Raw genomic sequence first — 10,405 nt, forward strand, 5'->3', positions numbered from 1 at the left:
GTTTTTGGAGTGTGGGAGGAAACCGGAGCACCAGGAGGAAACCCACGCAAACACGAGGAGAACATACAAACCCCACACAGCTGCACCCCCTCTACCTCCTGTTTTCATCTCCCCACATAGACTTGTCTAATAGTCTAACTAGACTCAGAGGTGTGCAGTCTATGGACCGGAGCTCACGCACGGGTCCCAGAATCAGGATATGGGGGTCCTCTGATTATTATTATTATTTTACTCTCCTTTATCTATATAGCGCCAACAATATTACGCAGCGTTCTACAGAGATTATTGAATGTTCAGTTCATTCTATAAGGAGCCTCTTTTGGGCTCACTGAATAACTGGGGTCTCAGCCTATAAAAGCTTTAACACCTGTGAAGATTTATTTTGCCATTGGAGCTGAGTGTAAGTGTTTGCCCCAGAGTTATGCAGCGTTTATCACAGGGGGCGCTGAGGGGCGGCAGCAGCTCTGCAAAAAGTCTGTCTGTGAAATCGGAGACCACTGGCTGTCCTGACAATGAAGAAGGCAATTAGGAGAGAAAAGATAACCTGGGCTACAATGTGAGACAGGGCTCCTTCCTCCAGCCTGTGCATCTGTGCAGAGGTGACAATTCTTGCTAAGGGGCATGATCTGTAAAACAGATTTCCATACCTTTGATCCTTTGCTGGTCAAGCGGCTCCTGACATTTTTACGGCTTATCAGCAATAAGTTACATTTCTGGATGTCTGTGTCCTACAAAGAGGAAGCCGTTTATTTGTTTTATCCTTTATACCGAATGTAACAAATTTGTAATGTACTTTGTCCCCTCTTTTTTTTTGTACGATGCACCGAGCGTTAACGCTGCGGGCAGCGCTGAAACTGATGCAACGTTAACGCTTGTTAGTAAGTGTGTGCAAGTCATTTGACTCGCATTATTTTTGGCCTGTCAGCCTTAAATCATGTTTACCAGACTTAATAATATATAATAATAATAATATTGTGTTATAATAATATACACCAATGTGTACAAGCCCTAAAATTAGCAGATATTATAGAGTTTTGTAAGCGGTGTGGCACATTTTATATGCATTCTTCTATAATATTAGGTTTTATTGTTATTTATTATTGTTTATATAGCACCGATCATATCACCCAGCGCTGTACAGAGAATATATAGTGATTTTACATCAGTCCCTGCCACATAGGAACTTACAGTCTAAATTCCCTGACACACACAAATATGCTACCAGTATGTTTTTGGAGTGTGGGAGGAAACCGGAGCACCCGGGGGAAACCCACCCAAACTCGGGGACATACAAACTCCACACAGATAGGGCCCTGGTCAGAATTGAACTCATGACCCCAGCAATGCTGACCACTGTGCCACCCCTTCACAGATCAGCTGTGCTCTCTCTCTTTTATATAGTACTATATCCAGAGATCAGCTCTGACTTGTGTCCCTTGGCAGTGAAAATGAACAACTGTGCCTACTGGTATAAATACATAGCATAAGATGTAGTATTTATAAAAGTCGTGGGAGGGTATGTGCAAGCCAATACGTTAAAGTCGTTGGAAGGTATAACAACCCTTTAAAACACCCCTATCAAATACCTTCAGTATGATTGATCTCTGTGACTTATTAATGTGTCCCAGCTAAATATTGATTTGGGAGTTTATTATTATTGACAATTTGGTAAATATTAGATAATGTTATAACTAGTAACAATCTGTAACATACAAATATTGTATCAGTTATAATACATCTGAGATTTCCGTCTGGTTGGTGCATCGAGAATTATACATTTGCTGCATTTTGACTGCTGTTCAGATCGATGACCGTAAATGACACAAAGGGGTCTGTGAGGGTCTTGTCACGTACTTGTGACCTAGATCTGTCTCCCTGTGTATCAGACGACACAAATGAAGCTGACTTATCTGGGATGGAGAACCTGAAAGACTCACAGCATTGTGTAACAGTAATACTTATACACAGTGCAATTTCGCCCGGCAATTAGACCAGTTTTAGACCTAATTGGCTGCAAAACACAGAATGTGTATGACCCACAAAACTGATCAGTATCTTATCACATGTCAGTTAGGAGTTATATAAATCTGGTTGGACCACATCTGGTAAATCTGGTTGGACCACATCTGGCTGTGTGGCTAATGGTGATGTGTATTGTGAAGTCTGCACTACAGTGGCACAGTGGTTAGCAATGCCGGCGCACAGCACTGGGGTCATGGGTTCAATTCCGACCAGGGGTCCTATCTGTGTGGAGTTTGTATGTTCACCCCGTAGGTCCTATAGAAATGACGGTTACTAAATCTGAGCTTTATTCACGGTAGCAGGGAGAGAACGGGCGCAGAATTCAGATACACATTGGTACAGCTCTGATCCGCGTTGTAGTGTTTATAAAAATATAAATGCAACAATCGAAATATTTCCCATTCAGGTGCTGTGTAGCTAATTGAAAACGTCTGTCACCTGGAGTTGCCCATTTTCCTTTTATGTAAAGCATTCTAGGGTTCTGTCCATATTATTGGATGGGCAGCACGGTGGCTCAGTGGCTAGCACTTCTGCCTCACAGCGCTGAGGTTATGAGTTCAATTCCCGACCATAGTCTTATCTGTGTGGCGTTTGTATGTTCTCCCCATGTTTGCGTGGGTTTCCTCCGGGTGCTCCGGTTTCCCCCCACACTCCAAAAACATACTGGTAGGTTAATTGGCTGCTATCAAAATTGACCCTAGTCTGTGTCTGTGTGTGTGTGTTAGGGAATTTAGACTGTAAGCCCCAATGGGGCAGGGACTGATGTGAATGAGTTCTCTGTACAGCGCTGCAGAATCAGTGGCGCTACATAAATAAATGGTGATGAGGATGTAACGTTATTTTGATTTCTGTGCTAATTATTCACTTCTGCTCACGGCAGCTGTGTCCACTGACAATATCCCTTTGTAAGTTAATGATTATATTCTAGCACACTAAAAATAGCTACTAAACGGCGTACGCAGGAATGAGCATGTAGGTTGACTGTTGATATATATATTTATTATGTTATGTAGGAGAGAGGTAGGGGTGTCAAGAGATCATCTACGCAGGATTGTTATTACAAGTTTAGATTGATCCAGTAATGCATTCTTGTCTTGTCGTATGGTTACATTTGATAGAATCTGGGGTCAATTAGAGCTTCTAGTGTCAAAGTTCTAAGAAATATACAATTTCTCCACTATGTTGGATAAGTGAGGTCATTAATATATTTCACTTATCCTTACTGAGGATATATATCAGAGGCATCAAACACGCAGATGGCACACCTGAGTCCCTCCGTGCTGTGTACTCTTTGTCTGATACATGTATCAAGTGGGTAAACTACATATTAGTCACAGAGCAAGTCGCCAAGAATGGATTTTAGTAACAGAGCTATACTGAATAATATAATACTTGTATATATCACGCCCCCAACAATATACCAATGCTCCCAGCAGGGGTGCTACTAGACATTTCTGGGGCCCCTAAAAATTGAGATGGGGCCCCTCTCCAAGCATCATAAGGTCATACCCACAAAATATCTCTTTCATCTCCAGTCAGAAGCGAATACGGTGCTCAGTGCATTAATAGTAATCTGTCACATTACTCTGAATTATATAAACAGTCATTTTATCCTTATTGGTTATATTCACTATTCTCATAAGTTCGTTATGAAGCCATAATAAGTCGGTACTTTTTTTTTTACATTGTTTCCTCTGAGATAGGGCCTCATGGAAGTGGCATGGCAGAGTGGTTAGCAACCAGGACCTTATTTGTGCAGAGTTATCTACATTACCCCTTGTGTTTCCTACCACAGTCCAAAAACACACTGGTAGGTTAATTGGCTACTGACAAAAATGCGCCCAAGCGTGCCCAATCCTGCCTTCTCTGTGACGCTCGCTTTGTATTCATTTATTTTTTTGAAAGACTTTTTATTTGACTTAATTTTCAAGCTCACCTAACAGCGAGACTGACTCACAAAGGTTTCCTGGAAAGGAAAAGGTGACTTAGTTACCCAGCAGCCCGCTCCTCAATGTCTGGTATCCGTGTGATATCCACTGTCTCACCTGAGCCTCTGTCCCCTTGGTAACTGGCAGAGCTCTTGTGCCCTCGGATTACAGATGGGTCCTTAAAGGAAAACCTTTGTATCTCTCTCTGTCGTGTATCCCTGCGCAATGCAAGGTGACAAATGTTTACCTTTGTATCCTCTCCGGTAAATAACAATTATTATATATATATATATATATATATTGTAGGCATCACATGTCGTGGAATTCATGTGTTATTACATAATACAATATTTCTATTGCACCAACATTTTATTACAACCACGTACAATTTGCGCCATGTCACAGTTGTTTCGGGGGGGTTGAGAGGATCAATAGGAAATTGAATAGATTACTCTTTGAAAGTGTTTTGATAATGAGGAAATTAACAAAAGGGCTTTAAAAGGATAGAAGACAAAGGGTAGTTATAAATGGAGCATAATCAGACAGGGGTATGGTTATTAGTGATGTATGATGGGGATTAGTATTGGGCCTGGTCCTATTCAATCTCCAACAATGAACCATTATCGCTCCAAAGCTCATCGTATCGTTTGTTTTCATTTTTAAACCGGGCTAAAAATGTGGTTCCACGATGGGACAATGTCCTTTCAATCCTGCAGTGTGTATGCACTCAGGACCGGCAGTGTCCATAGATCTCTATGGAGTGTGCAGAGTCACCAGCTTTTCAGCCGATGGTTATGACAGATGAAGAGCACAGATCTGAAGGTAAATCGTGTAAAACTTGTATAGTGTGTACACAGGAATAAGTATGCTGATCGGGGCGTTAACGATATCGCATCGGGAGAAATTTTCTCTAGTGTGTACCCAGACTAAGCTGTCCATATTTGCTGTACACTAACACATTAAATGAATATAGTAGGGGAGAACAGATGAAGACAAACTTGGGGATTCTAGCTGAGTGGCAGCACAGAGTCAGGCAGCAGCTGTAAAGGCAAATAAAATCCTGGGATGCATAAAAATAAATACACACAATGGAAAACCATTATGTTTATGTCATTAGTTAGACCAAGGGGTAAATGTATCAAGCTGAGAGTTTTCCGGCGTATTTGAAACACCAATCAGATTCTAGCTATCATTTATTTAGTACATTCTACAAAATGATAGCTAGAATCTGATTGGTTGCTATAGGCATTATCTCCACTTTTCAAACCCGCCGGAAAACTCTCAGCTTGATACATTTATTTTGAGCACCTCACTGTAACAAGGAAAAATAAGAAATCAGAGGAGGGCAACCCTATTAATAAAGGGAATCAAAGGGTTAAAGTATAAACAAGGTGTGTTTACTTTGAAAAAAAAGTGTTCATCAGAGATAATTAATATGTATAATGTCAATGTAAAGGTTTATCTAACAAGCTTTTCGTCCCAAAGACCATAGAGCGGACAACGGTCATCTGTTGTGAATGAAACAAAGAAGGTTTCACCATCAGCATAGGAAGGATTCTTTACAGTAAGGGTGTGTATGCCATGGAGGGGAATGATAGCAAATTCACAAACAGAATGTAAAAATGGATTGTAAACTATTCTTACAAGAAATAGTTTATGTGGCTATAATTAATAGAGAACATTAAGAGGTGGACTGATCCAGGGGATTTATGTAGGCGTTTTTCGGGAACATATAGTATTCTATTTTCTTGTGTTTTCTATGGTTAAATGTATTGGGGAAGCTCACAGTAAGCTCCTAAACATTAGTATAAATGTTAGTTGTGTTTTTATTACTTTTAGCAAAGGATTCCGAGACATAGGGACCCCAGAATCCAGAGTATTGGGGGTTAGCATGATACGGCACCAGTGTGACATTATAATGTTACACTGACTTAGTGTATCCTTGCGTTACAATGTCACCGTCTTCTGTTAAGAAAATCACAGCATTCTAAAGAAAAAGTGGCAAAATTAGCATCAGCGTAATTAGGTTGGGGACATTGGGACCGCCACAGAGCTTCCAGCATGTCATCGGGGAGATACCTTCGGCTGATGATTTCCTATAGGCCTCTGTGCGCTCTTAAATCACTTTCAAGTAAAGACTGTGACACATAATTGAGGGCAGGGTATGGTGAAGGGCAGGGTTCAACCACTTATAAAAAGTTGAACTTGATAGTCATGTGTCTTTTTTTCATCCTGAACGACTGTGATTTCTGAGATCATTGCCTTTTGTTACATTAGTTTCCTGTTAATTAACCTGTGAGCTTCCTGTATTGCCAGGACAGTCCTGTGATATATTGTAGCACTGATGTATCAGCTGGTCTTCCTGGAAAGTGTTTTAATTCGCACAGGTTCAGGCAAACGCACATAAACCAGGGTTGTCACATTTTTAGGGACAAGTTCAGACAGGGGGTCAACCTACACAAGACGATATTGTCCCAGCCTGCCCTAGTTATTTCAGGGACAGATATATTGTCACCGGCAGTATGGAAGCTAAGAGAGAGGACTAGAGGTTGTCTTGCTTGCCTCTGGAGCTTGCAGAATGCAAAGTATGAGCTTGGAAAGTGAGCAGACACCAACATAGGCAGCAAAGTGCTGTGTGGCTCATCCCCAGCCACAGCAAGGCTCCTGTACTGCCCTCTACTGGTGGAGTGTTTGGCTTTCTGGTTATATCTGATGCTGGCAGATCATTGTGGTACTTGTAGTTCCTCAATAGGTGGTTGTCTTAGCCTATGTATGTATGCACATTTAACCACTAAAAAAGACTTACACTTTAAAGAGAAACAAACATGACTTTTAGCAAATGTGTTTGGTAAGGAGCATGATGTTTAGTGATAATAATCAATAAAATAGATTGTTCTGAACAGCATGCAGTGATGATATCATAATGGCTTTATGTGGAATAGTCCAGAAACATGAAATAAAAAACAATACATCTTTCAAATTATGTCTGACTGTTTTACTATCCCTCCAACTTAAGCTTTAAAATACCAAAGTTGTAATTAAGGGTAACTACTTTTTGCTGTCTTCTCTTACTTGTTAAGCAGTAAAATTATCTTCATTCCATTATTGGCAGCGCGATCTGTTCACAGAATGGGCTTCACCTATTTAATACATAACAAAAGAAACACTGTGCAATTAACTTTGTCCCAAATTAACGGGAACCAAGCTCCATGGGGTGAGAGCAGACGAAAGTCATTGTCTGCCCTGGGGAATCTACTGCCGCGGATGCTGAATCAGATGCTTATTTGAATACGTTACACAATGTATGTATGGTTGGTGCAATAAATGATTGTATCTGACTTTGCAGGGTTTATGGCAGGTTTATAAATTTGTTTTCAACATTTTACAGGTCACTTTTACAGCATTAATTCACTCTACTGATAAAGCAGGATAATTACTTACCAACATAAAGTACTTCAAACTCAATTTCAATGGACAGTCTCTATTATGGACTTATGCAATCAGGATCGACCCCTAGAACATAGAAACATAGAATTTGACAGCAGATAAGAACCGCTTGGCCAATCCAGTCTGCCTAATTTTTTATTAACCTATGGTAACCTCCAACCCTATTTGATCCTTTATTCTTTATCAGGATATCCTTATGTCTATCCCAAGCATGTTTAAATTGCTCTACTGTATTAGCCTCTACCACCTCTGAAGGGAGGCTATTCCACTTATCCACTACCCTTTCTGTGAAGTAGTTTTTCCCCATTTTCGTCTGAACCTACTTCCCCCCAGTGTCAGTACATGTCCTCGTGTTCTAATACTTCTCTTCCCCCCAGTGTCAGTACATGTCCTCGTGTTCTAATACTTCTCTTCCCCCCAGTGTCAGTACATGTCCTCGTGTTCTAATACTTCTCTTCCCCCCAGTGTCAGTACATGTCCTCGTGTTCTAATACTTCTCTTCCCCCCAGTGTCAGTACATGTCCTCGTGTTCTAATACTTCTCTTCCCCCCAGTGTCAGTACATGTCCTCGTGTTCTAATACTTCTCTTCCCCCCAGTGTCAGTACATGTCCTCGTGTTCTAATACTTCTCTTCCCCCCAGTGTCAGTACATGTCCTCGTGTTCTAATACTTCTCTTCCCCCCAGTGTCAGTACATGTCCTCGTGTTCTAATACTTCTCTTCCTGTGTAGAATGTTTCCCTCCTGCACCTTGTTATAACCCTGATATATATGAAAGTTTCTATCATGTCCACTTTCCCCTTCTCTGCTCCAAAATATACATATTAAGATCTTTTAGTCTTCCTGGGTAAGTTTTGTGCTGTAGGCCATGCACCATTATAGTTGCCCTTCTTTGTACAGTCTCTAATGTATTTATATCCTTCTGGAGATATGGCCTCCAGAACTGAACACAGTATTCTAGATGAGGCCGTACCAATGACCTATACAGTGGCATTATTATTATAATAATTCTTTATTTTAAACCCCTAGATGGCAGATACTTATGATCATACCTCTTTCCAAGTATCAAATGTCTTGTTATTTTTTTCTGCATTGAAGACCTAACGCTTCTCCTTAAATTTCCATTGTCCTTTCATGTGGCCCTGTAGCTGCTCAGTGACCTATGGCATCTCTCAAACTACAGTAGGGGGTATCGTATTCCACATCTAGAGTCTGATTTACAAAAGGGTGCTAAATGCTACCCCCCACCCCATTCCTTAAAACTGTAAAACTAAGAACAAGCTCTTCACACCACTTACGGAGATTGGCACCTACACGATAGATATCCCACAGCCGGGCGCACACACACTTTGGCACATCTCACCACAAAACACAGCCACAAAAAAACAACAAAGAGCTAATTTGTTACTTTTGTTTGTAATAAAAATAAATAAATAAAGGACAACAAACAAGGCGGATGCCATTATAAATGTGGGAGACAGACACTTTTCTGAGCCGTCGGGGGAGTTTACCCGTAAACGTTTGGCGCCGTACCCAAAATAGGCACAGATGGAAAAGGGTTTTAGCGTCTCCAATATTTAGATAAAGGTGTTGTAACGTTTGCCAAGCCCAAATTTGCCATTATCAGGTTTAAAAAACAAAACAAAAAACAGCCATTTATTAAAAGAAATTTTAAAAAAATAATCCACTTTTTTTAAACATAAAACAAAAAAAACATTTCACACCACACTTGTCTGGATTGAGACACAAAATTATATCCTAAATTGGCAGGTACGTCACCATATGCCATTTATATAACAATACTAATTATTATTATTTTAACATTTTTTGGGGGGATCTTAAGAGCACAGGATAAGTGAAAACAGAACGATACCAACATTCTGATTCCGTTATTAAATCAGGGTGGTTTTAATTGCATTATTGAAAAATTATGAATGATATACAACAAATCATTATGACAAGTAAATGTACGCAAGTTTCATATGAGCTTTTCTTGTTAAATATCTGTAACCCACATATATCACAATGATATATTGCCTTAATGTGCCTGTGAAAATGATGCTGACGGTATATAAGATGAAACTACATGACATCTTGCTCATCCGAGTGGAGTATAATTGTATGTAGACAGAGGGGCTCCAGTTTTGAGGGCAGAGAAAGTGAACACAGAGGGGGTATATTTACTAAACTGCGGGTTTGAAAAAGTGGAGATGTTGCCTATAGAAACCAATCAGATTCTAGCTGTAATTTTGTAGAATGTGCTAAATAAATGATAACTAGAATCTGATTGGTTGCTATAGGCAACATCTCCACTATTTCAAACCCACAGTTTAGTAAATATACCCCATAGTCTTATTATATCTGTGTTTAGGGATATATATTATGTCTTGTTGCATTATATCAGCCTCCAGCACATAGGAGGTGTGTTAGTATATATAATGTATACCTAGAGTACAGTGCTGAGTATCTGTACACACTTTAATCAGGAGGCAGTGCCTATTTGCTTATATATGTATAGAGAGGGGCACAGTCATTAAACGTGTCTGGCCTTTAATGGATTGTGGAAGGGATTTTCTTTGGCCATATGTATCTCTTGTGAGCCCTTGTTGTCTCACACCCCGGAGCTGTTGCTAGTACAATTAGTTTAGTCCAGCTCCCTGGCTCCAAATGTCTGTCAAGCACTGAATTGCAAATGCAAATCAGGCCGGGAGCATTGTTCTCCTGCAGCCCCTGAGAGGGGACTCTGTGCACAGTGCAAATAGAGACAGGACTGAGATTAGTGGCTGGTACACACCTGTCCTGCATCTGATATATCTATCTATACACATAGCATTAGAGTATAGCCATGGACATATCTGTGACATCCATCAATAAATCAGTATCTTCTACAACCAATGCACATGTACACTATGCATCATTATCATCACCATTTATTTATTTGCATGTTTTATATACTGTTTTGTATACTTTATGTCAAATACACTCCCTGAGCAACTTATACTGCTTGCCA

This window comes from Mixophyes fleayi, chromosome 1 (assembly GCF_038048845.1).
Source record: "Mixophyes fleayi isolate aMixFle1 chromosome 1, aMixFle1.hap1, whole genome shotgun sequence".
In the NCBI taxonomy this organism is placed as follows: domain Eukaryota; kingdom Metazoa; phylum Chordata; class Amphibia; order Anura; family Limnodynastidae; genus Mixophyes; species Mixophyes fleayi.